The sequence below is a fragment of the Cyprinodon variegatus genome, unplaced genomic scaffold, assembly GCF_000732505.1.
Source record: "Cyprinodon variegatus isolate N-32 unplaced genomic scaffold, C_variegatus-1.0 Scaffold833, whole genome shotgun sequence".
NCBI classification, from domain to species: Eukaryota; Metazoa; Chordata; class Actinopteri; order Cyprinodontiformes; family Cyprinodontidae; genus Cyprinodon; species Cyprinodon variegatus.
In genome coordinates, this window is record NW_015151286.1 from 110,435 (window position 1) to 119,310 (window position 8,876).

Here is an 8,876-nt window from a genome sequence, read left to right on the forward strand (position 1 = left end):
ACCCTGTATGGCTAATTTGAACATATATATCTGTCTTTGTCCCCCCCCCAAAGCCTTGTATATTTAGCTGATCTAATTAAATATAGGACAGAAATTCCCCAAAGCAGACATTTGCTTGCATAAAGTTTACCTTTCTGGTTGCTGCAGGGTGCACTGTTGAAACTGCAAAAAATAACAAGAAAGAAAAAAAAAAGAACACAGCTGAAGAAAGACAGAAAGCAAATGGGAGGGAAGCAAAGACAGGCCTCACAGCAGAGGGGAAAAAGTGCGGAGTCATGCTGTAGGAATGTTTGGGGGGTGGGGGGGCTGGTGGGCGGATTGCTGGCGTGACTGCCCCATTTTTCACAGCCCTAATCAGAGCCAGCTGTCAGTGAGAGGGCCCAAGAGATGAAGGAAAGGAAAGGAAAGCAAAGGGAGGTGGGAGGCAGAGAGGATAGAGGAATGAAAAGGAATAGAGTGGGGAGGGAGGCCTTGTTTTTTTTTTTTTTTTAATGGATCCTAAATAAAGAGAAAGTAGGGAATAAAGAAACTGGAGGTAAGTTTTCTGGAGCTCGTTTATGTAGATCATATATGCAGATGTGTTAACCAGGGGGGTGACGGGGGGCTTGCTGCATGCTCACATGAAAGAAGTGAAAAGAGTGCAGCAAACGGTGGCCTTGACTTAGCTCAGCTGTCTGAGCAAGGTTAATGAAGGATATGGTAAAGGGTGGAGCTTCCTCTTTTCCTGTTGCTCTTGGGACATTTGCAGTAAAAGACGGAAAAGCTAAAGTCCTCAGACACTCAGGAGTGTTTGTTTGAAATACCTAAATCCCTTGAGTATATCTAATGAGGATATGAAGACAAAATCCCATATAGAGAGCATTTTTTTACAGAATAATCACAGATCATGGCCAGATTCTTTAACCTTTACAGTGCCTTACCATACTATAGTGTTAAATGTTCCATATTTGGTCACGTTACAAAGTTATACGCAAATGTTGTCATCTATAAAAACTTGACGAGAAAATGTTCAATCCTTAAACCAGCTCTAACCCTTTTGCACAGGACGCATTCATTATGGAGACAGGGGCAAACTGGCAATAACCACGGTGTGGTGGGTAATTAAAGCCAGATCTCCTAATTTCTCTCAGTCATTCAAATTCACGTCATTCAAAACTTAAATCGTAGATCAACTTTATTGAAGCGGAACGTGTAGTGTGATATCAGCTTTTGCTCCTGGGTTGCAACTGCAAATGAAAAATGGTTTATAAGCTAGCTTAAATTCTCAATCAAGGTGCACACATATTTGTAAGTTTACTCACCTGCAAGTTTTCTCTTTTAATATGCACTATTAGGGTCCTTGGCCCTTTTAACTGAGTCGTACCACAGATCAACAAATGTGACAGGGTGTGAGGCGTTCACAGTGATTACTGTAAACATTTAAATACCGATATTTTATAACGCTGCACAATGGACGATGCTCTGCTGGAGGACTGATGGAAGAATTAGGAAGGAATGGGTTTTTCACCAATCACCAAGATTTCCTGGCCCATGATGATTACTGGCTTATTTGAATGATTTAACCTTCCTTTGGCATTTTTCTTACCCCTAATTATCACAGGTATTAAATAAAAAGAAGTCAATGAGCGCAACCACAATGTAGAACAGTAAGGGTACAGTACCTGCGGGTGCATGGTCCTGCACAAACACAATAAGTTATGGATAACCAACATTCAATAATAAAGATTAAATGTATTTATGAAATATAAATGTGCATAGGTAAGATTTAATTATAGTAACAATTGGACATAGTTTTGTATGGTTGTAATTTTTCTTTTAAAAGCCAGAAAAATGTACAGACATATAGAGCGATTAGGAAACGGTAATAAGCAGATATGGCCGTTACATCTTACAGATACTAAAGAGTAGCCTCGTGAGACCATCCTGATCTCGCGAGCTTTCAAGGTTTCACTCGCAGATCAGTCTGGAGACTCTCCGTTAAAGAAAATTTGGAGCAGTTCAACAAACGAACGTCCAATCAGCGTTGGCTTTGAGGCGGGTTGAGGTGTGACGCAACGAGAAGCGCGACAGTTCAGTCTAAAGAACATGGCGGCTTCAGCCGATGAAACTAGCGTTAGCGTGGCTATCGAGCAAGTTTTATCGGAATTACAGAGTATTTCTTCACTGAAAGAAGAGCAAAACACTGCTCTGGAGGCTTTTCTCAGAGGAAAAGATGTTTTTGCTCTTCTCCCGACTGGTTTCGGCAAGAGTTTGATCTATCAATTGGCTTGTGCCTGGCTTGTGGTTGTGTTTTTGTTGTCGCTCTGTTAGTACGTCATATGCTTCGTTGATCTGATTGGTTTATTTGGCCCGTCTATCACCAACATAGGCCAATCAGCTAACCAGTATTTTCGCCCCTTCCCAAAATTACTTCAACGGAAGGTTTCCAGATGGATATGCGGAGAAAATCCATCTGGCGGAGTCAGGTTAACTAAAGAGGCGGAGTCAGGTTAACTAAAGAGTGCTACTTATCCGCATTTTTGGATTAATATTTCTTTATTTTTATTAATGAGAGGTGCTGAGCATTCTGGGATTCCATTTGCAGGTCTTTACATTTTTGCTGCAATATTTGTAGACTCCCTGCAATACTCCAACTTATTGCACGTAATAAAAAAAAAAAGTTGTATATGCAATTTATTTATTCGAGATCTTTGGCGATCATGCCTTAAATATGATAAAAGCCATATTTATGGCTAATTCTAACTCTAAAACCAAAACTGTAGTTGAATAAACTGAAAGATAGTGTTGTTATTATGACCTGTGCATCCATCGAACTTGTGTTGCCATTCATGGTAGGCAACTTCCTCTTATTTGTCACGCCATAACTGTGGTTACCAAACTTTTTTTTATAACAGTCCACCTTACTCATTACTGGATCTATTTCTGCCACCATTAAGCTGCATTTTCTTTTCTTTTTAGTCTCTGCTGTTTCAATCATTAACCATTTAAATGTACAATGACTTTCATGAGGTGCCTTGCATGGACCATTTATGCCTGAACGCTGGTATGTAGAGAGCCGAGTTTAAAGCAGAGCCTTTGAGGTACTTTACAGCTGTGCCCCATTTTCAAATTTTTGGCATTCATGCACTTTTAGTATGTATCCTATGCAAGGCTTTATAAATACAACCACATTAGCGACCGCTTTGTAGGTAATTTTATGGGTTGTAGATTAAATTATTCTAATTCCATACTCAACTCAAAGCTGGTTAATGATTGTTGTACTTCACTTTTTTTAGGATACAGCCGGGTAAATGTAAATTTATAAATGTAATTCTTTGAGTAGTCTGTATGACCAGAAAGTTGACACTATGTGCAGAAGAAGAGCATACCCACAGCATGACGCTGCCACTATGTTTAGTCTGCTGTCATGGGGTAGATCTCCCATCTGAGAGCTATCACCAAGTTAGGCTTTGTCCTTTGAGAAGGCTGCTCATCTTCTGTTCTGTTATTTATCAAAGCTGTGAGTCGAATCCATGAACTACTCACACACTGACAATATGGAAAGGGGAGATACAAAAAAAGATCTGTTAAAATAGTTTCCATCATAAATCACTTGAATGCAACAACCTTAAAACCCTGTCTACACATATCATATGAATTATAATTGCACTTTTATAGATTCGAAATTCCTGAACTATCTCTTTAATGTACAAAAGGAAGTGTATTTTTATGGTCTGTGTCTTGGTCTCTACTCCTTTGTACAGTATGTCGACATACTACATGCTTTATATGACCCTGGACTAAGATTGGCAGAAAAAAGCTCTAGTGGGAAAATCTTTGTGTGTTGATTTTCAAGCGATTCATGGCTGTAAAATAGGTTGGACTTTTCACGTCAACCCCACATGTCTTTGACATAGAGAGTACCCTCGAGACTTCCAAGAAATAGTGTCCCTGGCTAATGAACTTTGCAGCCACCACACTGATCTCTTTCTTTCCTAAGTGGGTTATAGTAAATTACCTTGCTGGTTGCATAAGAGTGGACTTGGACTCTGAGGCAGAGATACTTCCCTTTAATGTGGAGGCTTCCTCGCCTGTTTTTGTTTTAGGAATATATCATTTAGTGTATGATGGGCACAGACTGACAAACACAAGACAAAAGATAAAACTGTAAAATGCTAGGGCCTAAGATTTTTGTTTTTTTCTAGCTATTTTAGTGTGAACAAAACTCCCCTTTCTGCCCACTTCCTGAGAACTTTTCTTGATGTAATGTGCGGTAGTGACGACAAAAGACAAAAGACTCTTGTGTGCCACAGACTTTTTCAAAATGTGCTCAAACCAAAAGATGATTATGACATTGCAAGCTGAGAGCAAGAAGCCCACTATGAAATCATGGCCACTTTCATTTACAAAATTAACCTAAAACCCCTGCTTAAAAGATTTCAAGAATAAACATGTGCACGTGCCAAATGTAGGATGTGCAAATGTTCGGCTCTGCTTGTTCTCAGTCAGCTTGTTTCCGTGCCCAGGAGTTGTTTATCAGCCTAGGCAAACGGCCTGTTGCCTGTTTGAGTTGCAGCCAAGTCCAAAGAGGAGCGGGTTCAAAGTCTGGACTTCAGACTGTGACAGTGTGACAACTCCGCCTTCATGTGGCCCTGCAGGTCCACTATCTAGAACTAGGGTGGTATGTCAGCTCTCCACATCCCCCCTATTATGAGAAAGTGCAACAACTCAAATGAGTCATTACTTTGTCGCCCACGAAACAAAGTGAGGCTATGTCTGGGTTAGACAGGCCCTAAAAAAAACTCTCAGAATGTAAAGCTAAATGTCACTTTGTTGACAGACTAGACCACTTCAACAGTTAATAACATTTAAATCAGATTCATTTTTGCCCTCCGTTTGACTATTTATAACCTTAACATTTATTGAACAAAGACCAAGTATGCACTCAGCCTACATACATCCTCTTGTTGCGCATCTTAATCTCTGCTTTCTTCCTCTCCCTGTAGATATTCAGCTGGAGCGGCAGAGCGGCCCGTCTTATCAAGAGCATGCGTTCTTTTATCTGAGCTGCAAATTGTCTAAGGTACTTTCCATGGCACTTTCTCCTTTTTGGCAGCCTGTTGCCATGTTTACTGAGCCGCTTAACCTTGGCGACACCACAGGTTGTGACTCATGCCGTGAACCCTGCAGTCGCAAGTTCAGGGCTCAGTTTACAAACAATATTGCTCAAACGTGTCCTCTCTGGCCATGGTCAAGCTTTTACTGCCATGTACTTTTTCACATCTAACCCTGAAGGATAGCATTCTTTTTTTCTTTGCAACCCTGGCTTAATTTGGATACATTTTTTTTGTTGGTGCCTTCTCATAATAAAAGTCATATTTTTAGAGTTGACACTAATATTTGAGTCACTCTGTTGCTGTCATAAGAGTTGATAATGTAGCATGTTGGATTAATATTGGAGTTATGAGTTAGCTGATTTTAGCATTGATTGATCTGATTAAACTTGGGTAGTCCAATGTATTCCAGAATTGTCTGTTTTACAGGCAAATTTGACACAGGTTGCTTCTGGGAAACTCCTTTTCTCTAATAATTACCTTTTACTTTAAAGACAGGAGTTTTTAGAGAACTGTCTCCTTAAAATCCACTCTGCATATTGACAAAGTTTGGATGTATTTGAGGAAAACTAACTACAAGGAATTACATCAAAATTCCCAGTTGAGGATTTGGAAAGAATGTTTAAGAGGGTTAAAATATAAAAAAAACAGAACAAATATTATATACATATCTTTTACAGCTCAAGCAGTTCATGTCAGCATTTTTGTTTTGTGGGCATAAAACATGCATTACTCACTGTCGGCCTCCTGCTGCTGCAGCTCAGTTTGCAACAGGAACTGATGTCACTTCCTTTCTTATCTTATTGATGTGGAAAAAGGAAGCCCCCTTACTTTCCCCAGACACATTTGTTACAAGCCCCCCAAAAAAAACTGTGGTAAACTATTTCAGACCTGAAATAACCTATTTTTTCTCCCCTTAACACATCAACAGATGTTAACATTCATTTAATTTCGTTTTTTGTAGCTGTGATGAGCGACACGTGTGCCAAACTGTGTTTGGTGTGTCCTTTGGGGTTGCTGCACCTGTGTGCAGACTGTATTGAACCGGATACTGGAGGTTGATCTGTGTGTGTCGCCTTTTTGCAGGCATCCTTCACACCCACAAGGTTTTTCTGAGGGTTTAACTGTATGAATAAAAGTTGAGCTGCAGACATTATGGAACATGAGGAGGAGGCGCGCCGTGCTCCACTCTTTGATGCTTCTGCGCGCATCTGAGGGCACAAGCGTCTTTGAGAGCAACCATTTAACCCATTCATGCCCACACAAGAAGAAGTTAGCAATGTTAAAGAACGAAAACAACAACAGCAACCTCCTCCATTGGAAAACACCCTCTTTCCCCAACTTTCAATTACTTAAGTACTGTAGCATTATTTGTCACTGTTTCCATAATCTCCTTTTATCTTAAATAAACTATAGCTTGTTTATTAGAAGCATTTCTTGTGTAACAAAGCACTGAATAGTTGATGTGAACCATTTATCAAGAAACCAGTGTACCATAAACAAGTCAATGGCATTGGCTGGCTATATGAGATGATTCTGTCTATTAGAAGCATAATAAAACATATTTAGTTTAAAACAAATGTCTCTTTTACTAGCTGTGCTTCTTTTACAACTGTTTGCAAAACTGTGATTTTCTTCAAATGTCAGAAAGAACAAACAGCAATGACAGTGTTAAAATTAAATAAAAAGTGTGATTAGAAACACACATGAATAAGTTATTCACACAATAACGATATGTGTTGTCCTCTTTGTCGCCAGCAGTTACATTCTTTTGTGTATCATGTGACTTCTGTTATGCAAAGTAAGTATTCATATGGGTTGTAGTTCTGCAAAAATACACTGCAGAGAAAATTTGGAGTTGTTTTCTTACACTTTTTATGTGTTTTCCTTAAGCAGCTTTTTCCCCACATTTAGAATTTTACACAATTAGATACTTGATGGAAACGCAGCTTTTGTTCCAACCGTTGTAGCTGCTGGCAGACAGGGTGGGATTAGTCAACAGAATGCAGTGAGGCTAGTTTGATACCGGAACCAATGAGCTCAAGGCGAGTCAATAATGAACACACAAAGAAATGGTACGAAAATGAAAGACGAGCAAAACAGAACAACAGTAATAAAGAAATAAATGTAGTCCTGTTGGAGTCAAAACCAAATCATAGCACCTTGTGTTGATAATCCAGGCTTAAATCGTTCTGACTGCTTTGTTTTCTATGTTGGATACTTACTGCTTATATATGCTTCTTAATAAATGTAGTTCCAGTCCTCTTTAAATTCGGTTAAGATATTTCAGTCTTCCTGTTAGCTTATCAAAGATTTTAAGGATTTAAGACTAGGAGCTGAGATCACCTTAGAGGAAGGTTGGTTTATTATTTGGTGATCTCTTATCGGGTTAATTTCATGTCATGTTATGGATCATTCTGCTCTTAAAGCCCCACATGAAGACTGAAGTTTGTTTCATTTTGGAATATGGGAAAGCTGTAGAACAAAAAGTAGAACAGTGGACAGCACTGCTGCCTTGCAGCAAGAAGGTTCTGGGTTCGATTCCCGAGCCGGGGTCTTTCTGTTGAGAGTTTGCATGTTCTTCCTTTGCATGCATAGGTTCTCTCTGGGTACTCCCGCTTCCTCCCACAGTCCAAACAGGTTAATTGGCTTTTCTAATTTCTCCTTAGGTGTGAGTGTGTGCATTAATGGTTGTTTGTCTTTGTGTTGCCCTGCGACAGACTGGCGACCCGTCCAGGGAGTACCCTGCCAGTCGCCCATTGACCGCTTGTTACCCTCAGAAGGGCGTGACAGAAATGAATGGTTGGATTGAAATGTTGCAGATGGTACATCATATTTTAAGATCCTTCTCTAGTAATTTCATTTTCAATTAACATGTTGACTTTGTTTCCAGTTCAAATTCACTTTAGTGCTGTGCATACCAGACCCGTAAAAAGTATTCAATTTGTATCATCCTGTCTGAAATGTTACTGTAGAACAAAATTGGACCAAGTCTTTATTTTTTGTCATGTTTTTATGCACACAGTGAGCAAAAGAGGGAAAGGAAACCATTTTCTGTGCACGGAACAATTTATTTTATTTTTTTTACAAAGGGGCACAGCACAAGTTCATGAGTTTATGCACATGTTTTATCCCTTTGGCGACAAGTTAATATGACAATAGTGTTCAGCCTGCCCATTGGGAAAGAGGAAAAGCACCGCAGTCTGCTGCTGCAGCTGCATATGTCTTTTGTTTAGAGATCCTATTTTTATTCCCAGGGCAGATATGATCTCCCTTCATTTGTATTTACTTTCACTGTATCCCATCACCAGTCAGCCTCTAGTTTACTCCTTTTCATCACGACACACACAATTTTTATTTCTTTATTTTTTGCGTGGTGTTTGAGTGTGAGGTGCACTTTTGGCTGGTCTTTGATCCATTTAAAAAAAATAATAATAATAATACAAGCATTTTTGGAATCTACTTAATTGTATTTAATTACCGTAATTGTTTATGTTAGCAGGGTAAGACATGAAACAATTATGTTGAAGTAGTTAAATATGATTAAGTAGATGCCAAAGCTGTTGCATAATCGTTTTCAGTATGGCTATAGAGACTAAGCAAAGTCGCCAGGTGAGCCAGAGCATTGCTTGTGGCAGGTAAAGCCTATACCTGGTTTCATTTGACTGATAATGTCTCCGAAATGCTTAGTAAACGCTGAACAATTATGTTCTTTTTTTTTTTTTATAGTTGGGTTTTTTTCAAGAAGTAAACTTTTCCTGCAAATTTAAAACTTTAGTTACT

The 8,876-nt window shown here is 39.2% G+C and overlaps 1 long non-coding RNA gene across 1 annotated transcript; it reads left to right on the forward strand.

Annotated features, from left to right (window-relative positions):
- Positions 1 to 427: 427 nt before the first annotated feature.
- Positions 428 to 6,738, forward strand: LOC107099039. The gene is made up of 3 exons (XR_001481923.1): positions 428 to 535; positions 4,986 to 5,062; positions 6,180 to 6,738. It is a non-coding gene; the product is annotated as an uncharacterized LOC107099039 (long non-coding RNA).
- The last annotated feature ends 2,138 nt before the right edge of the window (positions 6,739 to 8,876 follow it).